General features: G+C 35.7%; 1 non-coding gene across 1 annotated transcript; it reads left to right on the forward strand.

Annotated features, from left to right (window-relative positions):
- Positions 1-16652: 16652 nt before the first annotated feature.
- On the forward strand, positions 16653-16762 carry LOC132693455 (U6 spliceosomal RNA). The gene has a single exon (XR_009616829.1). It is a non-coding gene; the product is annotated as a U6 spliceosomal RNA (small nuclear RNA).
- Positions 16763-17231: the final 469 nt, after the last annotated feature.

Here is a 17231-nt window from a genome sequence, read left to right on the forward strand (position 1 = left end):
TCTTAACCCTCAACATAGCCTTATAAAGTGTATATCATTACTTCCATCCTTCTGATAAGGGATGGAGAATCAAAAAAGCTAAGTTATTTGTTAAAGACCACATACACGTAGTCAATGGTGTATTAAATTACACACAAGCTTTCTAAGCCTTCGTTCATTTCACAGCACTATATTCCATCCCATCTATGGATGGATGATGAAAATAGATAATTCACAAATATGGAAACTAGTATATGAACATAGGAGAAAACTTCTACTCATGAATAACTGAAATGTAAATCTAAATAATCATTATGCATTATGCTTATTTGAGAAAGAAGTGTTGACTTAAAATATTAATACCTTAATACCTAAGGTTGGTAAATATAGTAGTATGTGTCTACTTCTGCTTTGCTTGAGAAACAGTAAGGTGGTACTATATTTTAGAAAAGTATTGGGAGTGATATATCACAAGTCAAAACATGTTCATTTAATTTAATTCAATGATCTAATATAAAATAGGGCAATAAATTTTTTTTAATTTTTTTTAACGTTTATTTATTTTTGAGACAGAGAGAGACAGAGCATGAACAAGGGAGGGCCAGAGAGAGAGGGAGACACAGAATCTGAAACAGGCTCCAGGCTCCGAGCCGCCAGCACAGAGCCCGACGCGGGGCTCGAACTCACGGACCGTGAGATCATGACCTGAGCCGAAGTCGGACGCTTAACCGACCACCCCAGGCGCCCCATGGGCAATATATTTTTATATAAAGATATTTATCATCACATGTAGAAACAGTTATATAAATAATTATACATCTATTAAATAGAATATTATGCAGATCTTATAGTTACTATGAAAAGCATCTTGTTATTATGAAAAATATCTTAATACAAAGCAAAAGTAAACAGATGGAATTTATATAAACATTGTTATCACAATTTTATAAATATAGAGAAAGAGGAAAAAGACTGCATGAAAGTTCACAAAAGTTTTAGCAGGGCTGATGCTACCATGAGTTGTATGTTGCTTGTATCTACTGTATACTTTACAAAGCCAATACTAAAGGAAAGAATACCACAAGTCTATAACATCATCTGCAAATTGAGGCAAAGAATAATAACTGGGTATAACTGATTCCTTAAAAATCAACAATAAGAGAATAGCAATTATTTTGGAGAATGTGTGTGTTTGACATGATAAGCAGCAATTACCCTTTCTTCTTATGATGAAGTTTGACATGATTAATCTAGAAGGAATATTTCCACCAATTAGTAGATCATGTTTGTCAGTAATTGTCTATTAAATCCGATCATGTATAGGAAAGTGCTTGATAAGTATTGGCATGGTACATATGCTATTATTCCTATTATGTAGAGAAAATATATAGAATATACATAACTTTTACTTTCTAAGATGAGATCAGTTTAGATACTCTTAATCTTTTAAAGGTAATTTCAGGATCCATACAACTTAAGCTTATAATCAACACTCCTACCTTTAGACTTTTTTTTAACTTTATTTTTTATTTTTTTAAATTTACATCCAAATTATGTTGCATATAGTGCAACAATGATTTCAGCAGTAGATTCCTTAGTGCCCCTTACCCATTTAGCCCACCCCCCCTCCACAACCCCTCTAGTAACCCTCAGTTTGTTCTCCATATTTATGAGTCTCTTTTGTTTTGTCCCCCTCCCTGTTTTTATATGATTTTTGTTACCCTTCCCTTATGTTCATCTGTCTTGTCTGTTAAGGTCCTCATATGAGGGAAATCATATGACTTGTGTCTTTCTCTGACTGACTAATTTCACTTAGCATAATACCCTCCAGTTCCATCCACGTAGTTGCACATGGCAAGATTTCATTCTTTTTGATTGCCGAATAATACTCCATTATGTAAATATACTACATTTTCTTTATCCATTCATCCATCAAGGGACATTGGGCTCTTTCCATACTTTGACCATTGTTGACAGTGCTGCTATAAACATGGGGGTGCATGCGTCCCTTTGAAACAGCACACCTGTATCCTGTGGATAAATGTCTAGTAGTGCAATTACTGGGTAGTAGGGTAGTTCTATTTTTAGTTTTTTGAGGGACCTCCATACTGTTTTCCAGAATGGCTACACCAGCTTGCATTCCCACCAATAATGCAAAAGAGATCCTCTTTCTCCGCATCCTCGCCAACATCTGTTGCTGCCTGAGTTGTAAATGTTAGCCATTCTGACAGGTATAAGGTAGTATCTCATTGTGGTTTTGATTTGTATTTCCCTGATGATGAGTGATGTTGAGCATGTTTTCATGTGTCGGTTGGCCATCTGGATGTCTTCTTTTGAGAAGTGTCTATTCATGTCTTTTGCCCATTTCTTCACTGGATTATTTGTTTTTTGGGTGTTGAGTTTGAGAAGTTCTTTGTAGATTTTGGATACTAACCCTTTATCTGGTATGTCATTTGCAAAAATCTTCTCCCATTCTGTCAGTTGCCTTTTAGTTTTGCTGATTGTTTCCTTTGCTGTGCGGAAGTTTTTTATTTTGAGGAGGTCCCAGTAGTTCATTTTTGCTTTTGTTTCCCTTGCCTCCAGAGACGTGTTGAGGAAGAAGTTGCTGTGGGCAAGATTAAAGAAGTTTTTGCTTACTTTCTCCTCGAGGATTTGGATGGCTTCCTGTCTTACATGGAGGTCTTTCATCCAGTTTGAGTTTATTTTTGTGTATGGTGTAAGAAAGTGGTGCAGGTTCATTCCTCTGCATGTCACTGTCCAGTTTTCCCAGCACCACTTGCTGAAGAGACTGTCTTTATTCCATTGGTTATTCTTCCCTAATTTGTCAAAAATTAGTTGGTCATACGTTTTGGGTTCATTTCTGGGTTCTCTATTCTGTTCCATTGATCTGAGTGTCTGTTCTTGTGCCAGTACCATACTGTCTTTATGATTACAGCTTTGTAGTATAGCTTGAAGTCTGGGATTGTGATGCCTCCTGCTTTGGTTTTCTTTTTCAAGATTGCTTTGGCTATTCGGGGTCTTTTCTGTTTCCATACAAATTTTAGGATTGTTTATTCTAGCTCTGTGAAGAATGCTGGTGTTACTTTGATAGGGATTGCACTGAATATGTAGATTGCTTGGGGTAGTATCGACATTTTAACAATATTTGTTCTTCCTATCCAGGAGCATGGGATCTTTTTCCATTTTGTGTGTGTGTCTTCTTCAATTTCTTTCATAAGCTTTCTATAGTTTTCAGTGTATAGATTTTTCACCTCTTTGGTTAGATTTATTCCTAGGTATTTTATGTTTTTTTGTGCAACTGTAAATGGGATCAATCCCTTGATTTCTCTTTCTGTTGCTTCATTGTTGGTGTATAAGAATGCATCTGATTTCTGTGCATTGATTTTATATCCTGCAACTTTGCTGAATTCATGAATCAGTTCTAGCAGTTTTTTGGTGGAATCTTTTGGGTTTTCCATATCGAGGATCATGTCATCTGTGAAGAGTGAAAGTTTGACCTCTTCCTGGCCAATTTGGATGCCTTTTATTTCTTTGTGTTGTCTGATTGCAGAGGCTAAGACTTCTATTACTATGTTGAATAACAGTGGTGAGAGTGGACATCCCTGTCTTGTTCCTGACCTTAGAGGGAAAGCTCTCAGTTTTTCCCCATTGAGGATGATATTAGTGTTGGGTCGTTCATATATGGCTTTTATGATCTCGAGGTATGCTCCTTCTATGCCTACATTCTTGAGGGTTTTTATCAAGAAAGGATGCTGTATTTTGTCAAATGCTTTCTCTGCATCTATTGAGAGGATCATATGGTTCTTGTCCTTTTTTTTATTGATGTGATTAATCACATTAATTGTTTTGGGTATATTGAACCAAACTTGCATCCCAGGTATAAATTCCGCTTGGTTGTGGCGAATAATTTTTTTTAACATATTGCTGGATCTGGCTGGCTAATATCTTGTTGAGGATTTTTGCATCCATATTCATCAGGGAAATTGGTCTATAGTTCTCCTTTTTAGTGGGGTCTCTGTCTGGTTTTGCATCCTTTAGACTTTTTCATTTCTAATTCCCTTCAGGGAATACATGCCCTTCTTAATGTTTATACCAAATATCTTTTCCTTCATTATACATTGTGCTTGAAATAATCAAACCAAGGAACAAGGAAATACATTACTGTGGAACTTCCAATATTATGGGTAGTGAGCATAGGCAAGAAATTGTACAAGATTAGATAGTAGATTAATAAAGATTAATAATATAAAGAATTAAGTACTAAACATTTTCACGGGACATTCATACAGAAATAAGTTCAAATCTGCAGTCGTATCTGTACTTTAAATATTATGTTAAATTGAAATTAAGAAATTTTAAATTACTATACAAAATGTTTCTCATATCACTACTATTTACTTTTATATCTGTCCATGGTTTCAGAATGGATATAGGTGAAACATTATCAATCTTTAAACATAAAAAAATGATTTTTCAAATATCCTTTTAGATTCAGGAAACTGGCAAATTTTAATGAACAGAAAGCAGTAGAAAAAATAGCACATTACTCCAACAAAATACAAAATGGGAGATATTGCCCATAGCATTTATTGTGCATCTCACAATGATTTCAACTTTTTCCGATTGTTTTTCAGTCAAATTTATTCAAACCTTTCACATGAGTTAATTTTATCCTTCAAACCCAGAGACTACTTCTAATATCTCTAGACAGCCTACTGTCTTTCCCCATGCTAGCCTCCCTTATATACAGGAATCAGTAGACTTCTTGGAGACATTTTGTAGGTAAAATAGGTTTAACTGAAATCGCAGGGAGAGTGGGAAAAGATAGTTTTATTTGGTAAATGTTGGTTTTGAAGTAATTTCAAGGCAGAAAACAGAAGGAAATCTAGCACTTTCAGAAAAGGAAAAGGAGAAAGATTTCTGTAAATATGTGTACCTCTTCATGTACTTTTGAGTTTTCCTATTTTGTATACTTTACAAGGCTCTTAAATTTATACATGATTTTCTTTTTATGACTTTTGTTGCAGCCCAAAATAGCATTCATTTTTAACTCAGTATATAACATCCTTGATAATTCTTTAGAGATGCATTGACTCAGTAGGAACCAGTTACCATTGGACACTAATAAGCACGTAGCAGTCTTAAGCAAAGGAACATTAACACAGCAGCTTGGGAAATGTAAGGCGGCCGTGACTCATAATATATCTGATTCAAGCTATTGATGCATAATGGGCATGAAAATGAAATCTGTGCCCTTGACTATTAAGAACAGACCCTGGAAAACTGCTTTCAAACAGGCAATAGATACGGAACAAAGACGTGCTGTTGCTTTTTCTCCCACATATATGAAGAGTGGGAAGATAGTTAAGAGGCTAAAAAAGTAATGCTTGAAAATTATACATAGGACTATATGTCCTAACTGTCAATTTATGTGTGAAAGGTAAGAAAGGAGTTGTAGGTAAACGAAGCCCACGTGTGGATAAACTAAGCAAGGATCCTGGAATATCATTGCCTCCTTTCCTATCATGTTCCTCCTCTGCTATGCATGTCAAGCATGCAGAACAATTCTTGGCACACAGCAAGCATTTAATAGATATCTGTTACACTGCTGTTGTTGCTGCTGCTGCTGTTTCTCTTACTACCACTATTGCTATTACCACCGCTTCTAGCTAAGAACTTTGTAAACTTTTTGGAGGAGAATACAGAATTTTCTCCAACAGGACAAAAGAACAAAATAATCCACCTTTGAAACCAGGATATTCTATCTTACCATTTACTTGTGTGTTCCCGGGAGAATCAAATAACATCTGCCGTCTGCAACCTTCCTTTCTTTGTCCTTAAAATAAAGGTATTGACAGTAATATTTCACAGAATTATTATAAGGATGTTATGAAATTAAATGTAATGTATACATATTATCAGTTATTAACAGTCTTCCTAGAATGTTGCAGATGTAGAATAAAAATGGCTTTTCCTATCTTCTATTTGGGCTCATTTTGATGTGATAGTTTCTAAATGATTAATATAATGAACGTAAGTCACAGAGTACAATACAGTTACTCTCTCAAACATTTGCGTGAGACAGAGGATGTATCAAAAAAAAGTCCTCTCCCACAAAAAAATTAAAAATAAATAAAAACAAACAAAAATCTGTGCTACCGTTCTCAAAATGTACTCATTGCTTTTTACACCTTGGTTCAGGACAAGGATGTGTTAGCAACATCATATTTGGTTAAAATCCTTTCCAGAGGATTCTCAGAGAATGTACTAATGAATCTTTATGGAAGTAGAACTGATACAGAAACATAATTAGCAACTATAACCTTTCCTTTATCCTCTCCTCGTAGATTCTGTTTGGACATCTTTGCCTTGCACTCAGTAATTCCATCAGTCAATTCCTTAGGCAATATCCATTCACTGCACACCTCCTATATGTTCAAACAGTGTTTTAGAAACTGTGAATATGAAAGTAAAATGCCCCACTTTTGAGGATCTTACAACTCCATTAGTAAAGCAAAGTATACATTCACAAAACAACCCAAAACTTAAAATGAATGTTATTAATTGCATGGAGCACAGGATGCCGAGGTTGTCTAAACCAAAGGCAAATATACAAGGGGATGGAGGAATGCAGATGAAGCAGAATAAATCAGAAGTGTTATGAAAGTGAGAAATATTCAAAGATCTAAGTCTAAATTTAAAGCCTAAAGCACTATTTTGAAAAGTCTATTTTCTTTTCCTCATGTCCTCTTGTTCTTCTTGACCACTTTACTTAAAGGACATCGCCACTAGAAAACTGCTAGAATTGGATAAGTAAATATAGTTGTATTGACTATGTGGCCCTAAAATGCTTTTCCCTACTTCTTGGATAATGTAATTTATGTTGAGTGATCTTTCCATGATGCCTGGCATGTGATATCCATGTGGGACTCCGTCAGAGCTTACACTCTGAGAACCAACATTAATATTCTCATTCTAGAAAGTGTACAGATAAATGTATTCACCGAAATATAGATGATTCTATATAGACTCTTTATACGTGATCCTATAGCTAAACATCATGTTATTATTAATAGTTGGTTATCTTTCCTTATGACTTCCCCTCTTTGAGGATTTCCTTTTTTGTGTTTTTGTTTTTGTTTTTGTCTTTGTTTTTTTGTATCTCATAAGATTCCCTTAGGATTTGTTGTCAGTAAACCGTGATGTTCAAATACACTGAGTGGGAAATTATTTATTCATTGGAGATTATTTACTCTCTGGTGGCCAAGCAGCTCATAGATAGAATGCAAGGGAGACTCTTTCTTTTCCCTACTGTTCTTTCTATACCATTGTGATTTTGTTCTTCTTCCAGAAATCATCTTTTAAGATGAGTGTCACCTTAGCTCACCCTTTCTGCAATACTTGAAATTATCTACCAACCTTGAGATCACACTTCCATATTCAGTGAACAGTCACACTCTTTCACTCCCACTCCTAATTTCAAAACCTAGCTTGATAGTTTCTTGTGTCCTTTTGCCTAAATTCTTAACCTCTACTCCTCTTCAGCACATTCTTCTACTGCCCTAATATATTGTCCTCATCCATAGCTACTTAACAGACTTCTAAAACTATCAAAATGAGAAAAAAAATTCATTTCATATCATCTTGTTAACAACTCTCTCATAAAGTTTCCTATTATTTTACCTCCCTAGAATATCCATTAGCCCTAAATCTCTTCTTTGACTAGTGAAGACCTCCAGTCCTTTGATCTAGTCCTTCATAAGACCCCTTGGGATTTAAGTAATGCCAACTTAAACTAGCTCAAGCATAAAAGGAAAATTTAATATAAAATGCAGGCATATCTCCCAGAGTCAAATGACTAGTATGAATGAATAAAGCCAAACTTCAAAAGGTATTAGAATCAGAAACTGCAGAGACATCAGGGTCCCAACTAGTATTTTCTTTATTTGTTCATCTTTGCTCTCTCTGTGTGCTTCTTTCCTTATTGGACATCACTGTTCTCTGCTTTGCCATGTAGTAGTAGCAGAATCTGACTTTAAATCTCCTTTATTTGCATTACTTTACCTCAAGCCAGCCTAACCCAGATTTAATGACTGTTTCTGAATTTTAATTCATGGAAGAAAAAAACTTATTTCTCAACATCTGCTCTTGATTCCCAGGCCAATGAAAACCACCAAATGTTGACCTCTGGGCTAATTAAGTGTGGTCAGATAAATAGGACTACAAAGTACCGGAGAAATAGGGTTTTGTTAGGAAGATGGGCACAATATAAAAGTATGGACCTCTCCTACTTTTCCTGTCTAATAACATCCCTTGTAGGTTCATTTTTCTCATTTTACACTCAACATCCTGATCTCTCTTTAATGATATTCTAGGTTGCTCTATTATATTCACATCCTCTATTCCCTGATAGTGTTTAACACTGGCTCATTCAAAGTAATGGCTTTATCTACTTGCGCTTACTGGCTATTGAGCACTATGAAGAAAATGTACTCATATAAGTCTGCATTATTTAAAGGTATGTTTTTAATGACAGCCTGTTACTGATACATTCCAACAGTCCTTTCACTGATCCCTAAAAAAACTATTTCTAATTTCATGCTTTGGTTATTCCAAATTTATACCCACTGCTTAAACTATTCTAGCCCACCATTACCACCCATCACACCCTCTCCCCTTACACACACGGACAGTTTCAGTATCAGACAGTATCTCCAAATTTTCAGTAGAAACAGAGGTCATCATGGAGAAACTCCTCTGCTCCATCAATTTCCAAACTCATCTATGACTTTATCTCTGCTCTAGTCTTAGGCTAGATTTTAATGATCATCTATACACTAATTATGCCTAACTCCATATTTTAGCCTCCTTTTTCTCCTGAATTCAATAATTCCTCTTCCCTATTCATCTATTCTAATCAACTCTAGAACTCTAAACTATCAATTATCACACCCACTTCTTGTATTTAATGTGCCCCTCCCCATAACACGTAAATATGATTAATTGTCTCCAATCTGCTGACTAAAAATCATTTCTTTACTCTCCCTCCAATACAGATTCCTTCCTTCTGTCCTCTTTACTAGAAGTTTTATTTTGTTTTGTTTTGGTTTGGTTTGGTTTGGTTTGGTTTTAAGGAAAGCAGCTTCTATATCTATTTCCTCACCAGCCATCTGCTTATTAGCACACTGAGTTTTGGCTCCTAATAGTAAACTCTACTGAAATTTTCAGAGTAAAAGTCAGCAGTGACCTCCTATTTGTCAAATCCACCACTGGCATCTGGTTTTCTCCCTATTTGTGCATCTACTTCAACATTACCTCCTCTTCCTCTCAGTCCTTAAATGTTAATTTTACCTAAGAAGAGTCAACCACAAATGGTTGCTAATTAAACATCCATTTTCTACCCCCTTTCCCTCACTGGCAAATTTCATAGCCTATAATAAAGACTGAAAATAAATATTATTCCCTTTCCCTAACCTAGCAGGAAAACTTTGATATCAGTATAGTAAGTTGTTTCCAGTGAAACAAATGAAACAGAGAAGACTCCCAGGAAGTTGTGTCTTACAAATAAAAGAATAAAACTCTCAGCCTTTCTCTTGTTCCTTGCTACATGTGGACTGGTTGTATAAGTGGATGATACTTGCAGCTCTAAGAGTCATTTTTTCACAATAAAAGCATAAGCTAAAGATAAAAGATGGGAAGATCCTTAGTCCTGACAACAGCGCAAAAGCTCCTAAATCGACCCTGGCATTGCTGATGTGTTGATTCACTGATCTGTGGGAATAACCTGTCTTGTGCTTAAGACTCTTTTAGTTTTCTATTACCAGTCATTTTCTCTTCTTCCTCATCTAACTGTCAAACCTGTTTAATTCTTTGGCTCCAACATTAATATACTATGTGGCACATAACAATTACATGGTAGCCTGGAACACAGTAGATGAGACATAAATATTCATTAAAATTTTATTAAACCATGTTGATTGTATCTATAAACTGGGATATCTTCTTATTTTCTTCGGAAAAAATTCCAAACTCTTCGGCATCATAGAAAGACCGTTTCTCAAATTGACTCTGTAGTTATTCAAACTTTGTCTATCTTTGCTGATGATGCTAATGTGTTTAAGTTGTTTTTCCTGTCCCTTCTTTTTCACCTTTGTGAAGTCTTGTTACAAAGCATGTACCAGCTACTCTGATAACCCTTGCTTTCTGCTGGAGGCACTTAAATACGCCCTCCTCTATGTTCATGGCATCTGTTCATACATTTATTATAGCATTTATCAACTTATATGGCAATGATTTGTTTACCTGTCTCTCCCCACACTGTGAGTGCCATGAGAGAAAGAACTGTTTCTTATCTAAGTGAGCCCAGAGCCCAGCTCACTGTCTGGCACAGAGTGGAAACCCAATTAATTATTCGGTTATGAGTAATGACTCTTGCTCATTAGTGTCTCAGGAACAAAAGTCAGATAATAGCCTGATTTTTATTTCCTTTGTAAATTCTAAAAAGATGACTGTCCTAAAAAGTCATATGTTGTAAGATGAGATAACAACAACAATAACCCTGGCTGAAATTGGGCCACACATGTATTAGCAAACACTACATTTTGCCAATGTTTCAATACATCATCTTAATTAATTACAACACCTGCAGGTTTACAAGGCCAGTATGGGATATTGCTCACACTTTACTACCTCACTGCAAATATATAAGCAAGGCAGACATCTATCAAAGGATAATTTCAATTCTATCATTAACTTTCTGGATTAATATAGTTTTTCCTCTAGGAATTCATATTTTTGGCAGAATCCCTAACTTTTCTCTGACCAAACTAGCGAGCAACGCCTTCCCTGTGATATTACTTTGTTTCAGATCCCTTGTAATATGCCACTGGCAGGAAGAAGTGGTCATCATTTCTTTCTTTCCTGGCCAGCCATAAGGTATACCCACCATATGTGTGCCCCTCCCACTTTTCCCTTGGAATATTTCCTCTAATTTGGAAAAGAAATCAGGATGAAAGGACAGATGCTCACTCAGCTCTAGCATCAGGTTTTGTGAGCAAAGCTAAGGTTAGAGCCAGGCATTACGGTTCACATGAGAGGGGCTTCTTATGCTTATCTTGCAGATCCCTAGCAAAACTTCACAGTTTTCATTTGCTTCTATGAACTAACCCCTGTTTTGAGGTAAATTTTTGTACATATCCAAAAAAGTCAGGTTGTTTCTCATAAAGCCGACTAATGATCTTTCTCAACTTCATTGTCTAAAATAAAAAAGATACTGATCCTCATCATAATTGTCACTCCTCTGGGGCACCTGGGTGGCTCAGTTGGTTAAGCATCCAACTCTTGATTTCGGCACAGATCATGATCTCCTGGTTGGTGAGTCCGAGCCCACATTGGGCTCTGCACTGGCGGCATGGAGCCTCCTTGCGATTCTCTGTCTCCCTCTCTCTCTGTCCCTCCCTAGCTCATGCTCTGTCTCTGTCTCAGAATAAATAAACATGAAAAAAATAATAATAATTGTCACTCCTCAGCACCATCCACTGAGTAATGTGAAATGCTTCCTAAGCTCTGGCTAACCTGTATCTGCTCTAATCACATTTCCAGAAACAGCAGCTAGTAAGAGCAGTTTTTCCCCTTTTTCCATAAAGATGAAAATGGATTAAATAGCTGGTGATAGATCACACTGAAATTTCACTGCAGAATACAGATCTAGAACCAAGCACCATAACTATCAGCTCAAATAGTCACAAAAAACAAAAACAAAACAAAACAAAACAAAAAAATACACTCTAGGTAAAAATAAATATCTCCATAAACAAAACTTGAAGAATTTTGTGACAAACCTAAAATATACACGATCAATAAGTGTTTCCTGAATGGGTGAATAAATGAATACATTGTGTTGGTTTTAACCTTTGGCAAATTCTTTGTTAAACCTATAGAGTAAATGGCTTCATCCCAGACCTGCTGAATCTTAAGGAATGTTCAATTTGAGTATCAAAAAAAAAAAAAAAATGCATCCAGGATTATACTAACAATCTGCTATCAGGTTAAATACCTGACACTATTATTTCCGTGAGTTTATTTTTCATTAATAAAATCAGCCTGAGAAAAATCCAGGTGCACTACATCTCTTATTTCTCACATAAAATTCTCAGTTACTTGTGCCTAATAGTGCTACAAAATGAAAATCCCTCCCTGGCCCCCAAATGTCTGCATGGAATTGCAGAGAAAAATCAGTAACAGGCTTTTTCTTATTTCTTGCATCCACATCTGCATAGGCATCTCAAAGAGTACTACGTAAATAAGTAACTACATCAATAAAATTCAGTCTGTTTTCCCTTTCCAACGGAATCCAAATTCATTTAGAGGAGCAATGAATTAAGTACTCAGGATGAGGAGTACTTACTTGGTGGCACATAGGAGCATTTCTCTGTTCACTGTGCTTGTGTTAGCAAATAAAGACACATAGCAGACTGAGACAAAATTCCCGTAAGCTTTTATAATTAATATAATGACGAATTTTTTTCTATTGCTTATTATTTTAAAAAAAGGAAGAAGTAGAAAGTCAGATTTACATTGGAAATCTGTCCATAGTATGCAAAACCTAGCCACCGAGGAGGGGGGACAATCTCTTAAAGGAGCAGGAAATCACTTAAGCATTTCCTTTTAAGAAAAAATGCATATAGGTAGTTTATCAGAAAAGGCAGGAAAAAAGAAATATTCCAATTGCACGAACATTTAGAGTTCTTTTTTTTGTCATCTCACCATAGCAACTTGACAAAAAAAAAAAAAAACACTACCTTGTTTGAATCATGATTCATTGCTCTGTGAAAGTGAGGTAAGAGGGCTTTAGCAAATCATGTGGAGATAGCTTTTTATCTGCAGGGATTGGGATGAAAGACCACCATAACAGCTCATTTTTATGAGTATACACGGTCTTTCAAGCAAGTACACGTTTTCATTTCCTTGCCTTCCAATTTGGATCATTTCACAGTGCTCTACGAGTTATCTGTGAAAGCCTTCCCTTGTCTAGAAATGGCTGCCACTAATACCATGAATAGGCCAATAGTTGCCTATAGCCTACAACAAACACCCTACCTCTAAGAATTGCCTCCAAGTAAGTGCAATGCTTTCCTTTTTATTCTTTTTCATATTTCCATCATCTGAGTAAAACTGTCCTTTAAAACACTTCAAACTTGATCCTTTGAAGGGAAACCTGAGCATTCAATCAGTCGAGATAAAGTTTTTTCCCCACAAAATTGTTTCTGCCAGGGAGTCTTATGACTCTGAAAGCTGTATCAGTATTAAAAAAAAAAAAAAAAAAGGAATTTGCTGCTTACTCTGAGGTAAAATTCATATCAAATTATTTCAAGATGAACCTGGGTCTCATAGAACAATACTACCTATAGAAGACCACGAACAGTTTCAGGTTAAGGGACGGTAATTTTTGGCTTTAATATATTAACATATATGTATACATTATGTAACTCTATAAATATAAAAAATAATTTACTGAGGATAGTCAATAGCTGTCAGGCAATTAAAGGCACATATTGAAAATCTACATAGGAGGGAGGATTCTGGGAAAATGGCAGGAGTGGCTATGTAGTCTTTTAATCCCACCAAATCCCCATATAAAAACAGAGTACTTTGATAGCAAAACTGGTAAATCAGGGCAGCATTTAAAATAAAACCAGGCTAATAGTTATCCCCATAAGCTCCAAAACACATGGGGTAGAGGGAAACCACCTAAACCCTTAAAACTTCATGATACCTGCATCTCTGAAGAAGGAAGAGGAAGAAAGCAACAGAGCAGTATCTTTGGAGTCTGGGAACCGGATGCTAAGATTGCCCACAGATATTCACTGGGAAGCAGGGACTGATGTGGGAACAGCTGCTGAAACTACATGGAGTTTGTGAATGTAAGCCCTCCCCTTTCAGGAAAGACTGAACAATGCGGATCAGAGAACACTCATTAACTCTCAGAACTGGCCCACCAGAATTGTCTTTTCCATGACAGGAACCCACACTGAAAAGAAATTGCTGGAAGGGGAATCAAAACTGAACAGAATGAAAACAACAAAGAAAAGGCAGGGAGGGGAGTCCAGATCAAATCATAGAAAGCACATTACCATATTTTTAAAGAACATAAAAACAACAGAAGAGGGATCTCTGTAAAGTTATATAAACTTTCCTAAACACTGCCTTAGAAAAAATTATTTCATATAAACATGAGCAATGTAAGTATCAAGGTCATATCTCACAGAAATTTATCATAAGAAAAAGAGTAAAAAAGTAAAATCGTGTACTAGTAGCAGACAATAAAAGCCTGCTAAAAACATGCCCACAAAACAGAACAAAACTGTAACCTACTATTTCAAAACTAGCTAAGAAACATCAAGAAAATGCTACAAAACATGAACGAAAACAACATAAATCAGAACTAGAAAAGCTCAGAAACAATGTTCCATAACTTTGGATATAATTAGAAATAAGAAAAGAAAGGATTCCAAAATTGCAGGAAAAAAAGAGAAGTCACATAATAGGAAAAAAAAAACGCAACAGATGATAGCCTAGGCAAAATAAAAAGTGAGAGAGAAAAACTTTAGAACTCAGCAAGTAATGAAGGAAAAGAAAAGAAAGAATCAAAAGAAAGTTAAAAATATTGAAGACAGGCAAAAAATTTTGAGCATATGGATAGTAGGAGAAGAAAGGAGATGAAACCAAAAGTAAGAAAACAGAACAAATACTAAATCCAGTAATTGCAGAGCAGTTTCCGAAAATAAAACATGTAAAACTGCATAATGAAAGTGTACATAGCATCACTGAGAAAATGAGCCATAACAACAAAGACATATTCCTGTAAAATTAAGTGACTTTAAAAAGAAAGGAAGGAAAGGAGGGAGGGGAAAAAACTCTTTTAGGTACGTACAAAATTAAGGGAAAAGAGTACATGACTTATTTGGAAAAGAAAATGCAGTAACATATTTAAGATATTTAAGAAAAAGAGAAGTGGGAGCCAAGAGTTATTTTTATCCAACAGAACAGATTTTGAAGTTCAAAGGGTTTAGGTAAATTCTTACCAATGTGCAATAATTCCAGGAATATTGTTCCCTTGAGTCCTTACTATGGAATCTACTGGAGAACAACCTTCAGACAAGCAAAATGACTAGAGGCATACTAATGTAAGGACTAGTAGGGGACAAATGCATTGTCACCTGTGGCCTAAGACTAAATGAGGGACAGGGGCAGAGAATATGGTATGGAATAGCTATATTCTCAGACAATATAGGTATTGAACAACTATAAAAAATGGGAAATGACAGAAAAGAAAAGCAAAACAATGCTAATAGTTCAGCCTTCGTTGATGGTAGTATTAGTTTTGTTACTCTAAGAATATTGTATGTGCAGCATTAGATAGAAAAAAAAAATGAACAATTATGAGATTCCCTATTATCTCCCATGCCCTTAAAGACCACTGTTCTCAGTGATAAAGATACAGACACATTTTTAAAAGAAGTTAAGCAAAAGCCCTGAAGTCTAGAATTTGAGTTGGGAGTATCACTCTGAACTTAAGTTAGGTGGTCATTAGTACAAGAGAGAAAAATAAAACAAATTCAAGGCGGAGAATAGAGGAATCCTACTATGAATAGGAAGGTACAAGAGGATGACTTTTGAAAAGATATGGAATGATGTAAGTGTATGAGCCTTGTCACATCTGGGGACAGAGCAATCTCAGGCAGAGACAGCCCCGGTTAAAACCATCCAGAAGCTCAACGTTGGGCACATTTCCTTCTCTATCATTCCCATTCTCCATCAGCATACTAGAAAATTGTTTCAGAAGTTTTAAAAACTGGGCTGTAAACATAAATCAAGACCTCAAATGTGAAAATATGAAAGTTTAGAAATCGATATCGTTATATAAAACAGATTCACGATTAGAATGTGGTTTGTGAGATATGTAGAAAATCCTGTCCAGAGAGTCATGGAAATTCTCTTTACCATTCTTTCTTTCTACTTCATAAGGCAAGTACTAACAAGTGGCCCCAGTCTTTGTCTCCTCTCTGGATAGTCAGTGGATATTAAGGGAGATCATGTTAGGTAAGTATAGTTTACTCTAGGCCCCAAGTAGCTAAATTAGGGCCCCAACTGTGTCTCCCATTATTTTTTTATAACCTTGGACTATATGTCTAAGGTAACTCTATCTCAACTGCCTCATCTATGCACTAGATAATAGCATTTACTTTATAGAGCTCTCATAAGGACTATATGAAATGCCACATGCAGAGAACTTAGAACCTATTATCAGAGTTGATGGATCACCACCAGATAGAGAATCTTCTATCCCAATGTGATGTGAGTCAGAATATGTGAGATCACATCCCAACTCCAAAATGTACCAGTCCTTTCCCTCAGTTGAGTTTCTTAACCTTGAGGAAGTGTCTTCTTTTACTTACAAAATATGGATTATAACTACATACTAAAACTCATTTGAAGATTCAGTACACTTTATTCGGATCTCATTATCTATCGATATATTTTCTTAAATGCTTCCCAAACAAATATTAAAGATACATGCAGAGTCCATCATAAAATAAATACTAACATTTCTGTCCCCTGTGTTCTGAAGAACATTAGATGGCAATTTTCTGCCAAAAATTTAAATTCTGAGAGTTCTTCACTTGGCAGAATACCTTGGAACAAAAATTGGAACAACTCAGTGAAGATTAGCATGGCTTTGCACAAGAATGACATGCAAATTCATCAAGTGTTCCTAGTTTTTAAAACTCATTGAACTGTATACTTACAATGGGGAAATTTTATGTTGTGCAAATTATATCTCAGCAAATCTGTTTTAAAAAAAATGTTTTAAGTTACTAGAACCTGAGGGAAACTTTCCTTTTTGTTGATTTGCCAGATGAAGGATTTTTCCCTAGGCCTGTTACCTACATTCCCAAATTTCCCCAATTTCTCAAGGATGCTGTGCATGTAATTATAGGCATATTTTCTTCTTTAAGAGTCCACTCTGGGCAGGTTCACATAGTTAAAGTCTGTGTTTCGTCCAACATGCGGTCCTCTGTTATGTATACTAGTACACTATAGATGCGATCTTTAGTGACTGTTTGGCTGACCATACACAGGGGGAAATGGAAATAAATCTTCCTTCCTGAGCTGCATATAAAGAAGGAAGGCAGATTCTATCTACTATTCTTCTTACTAGTGCAAGGAAGTTAAAATAATATATACTTTAA

The sequence above is a fragment of the Panthera onca genome, chromosome B1 (genome assembly GCF_046562875.1).
Source record: "Panthera onca isolate mPanOnc1 chromosome B1, mPanOnc1 haplotype 2, whole genome shotgun sequence".
In the NCBI taxonomy this organism is placed as follows: domain Eukaryota; kingdom Metazoa; phylum Chordata; class Mammalia; order Carnivora; family Felidae; genus Panthera; species Panthera onca.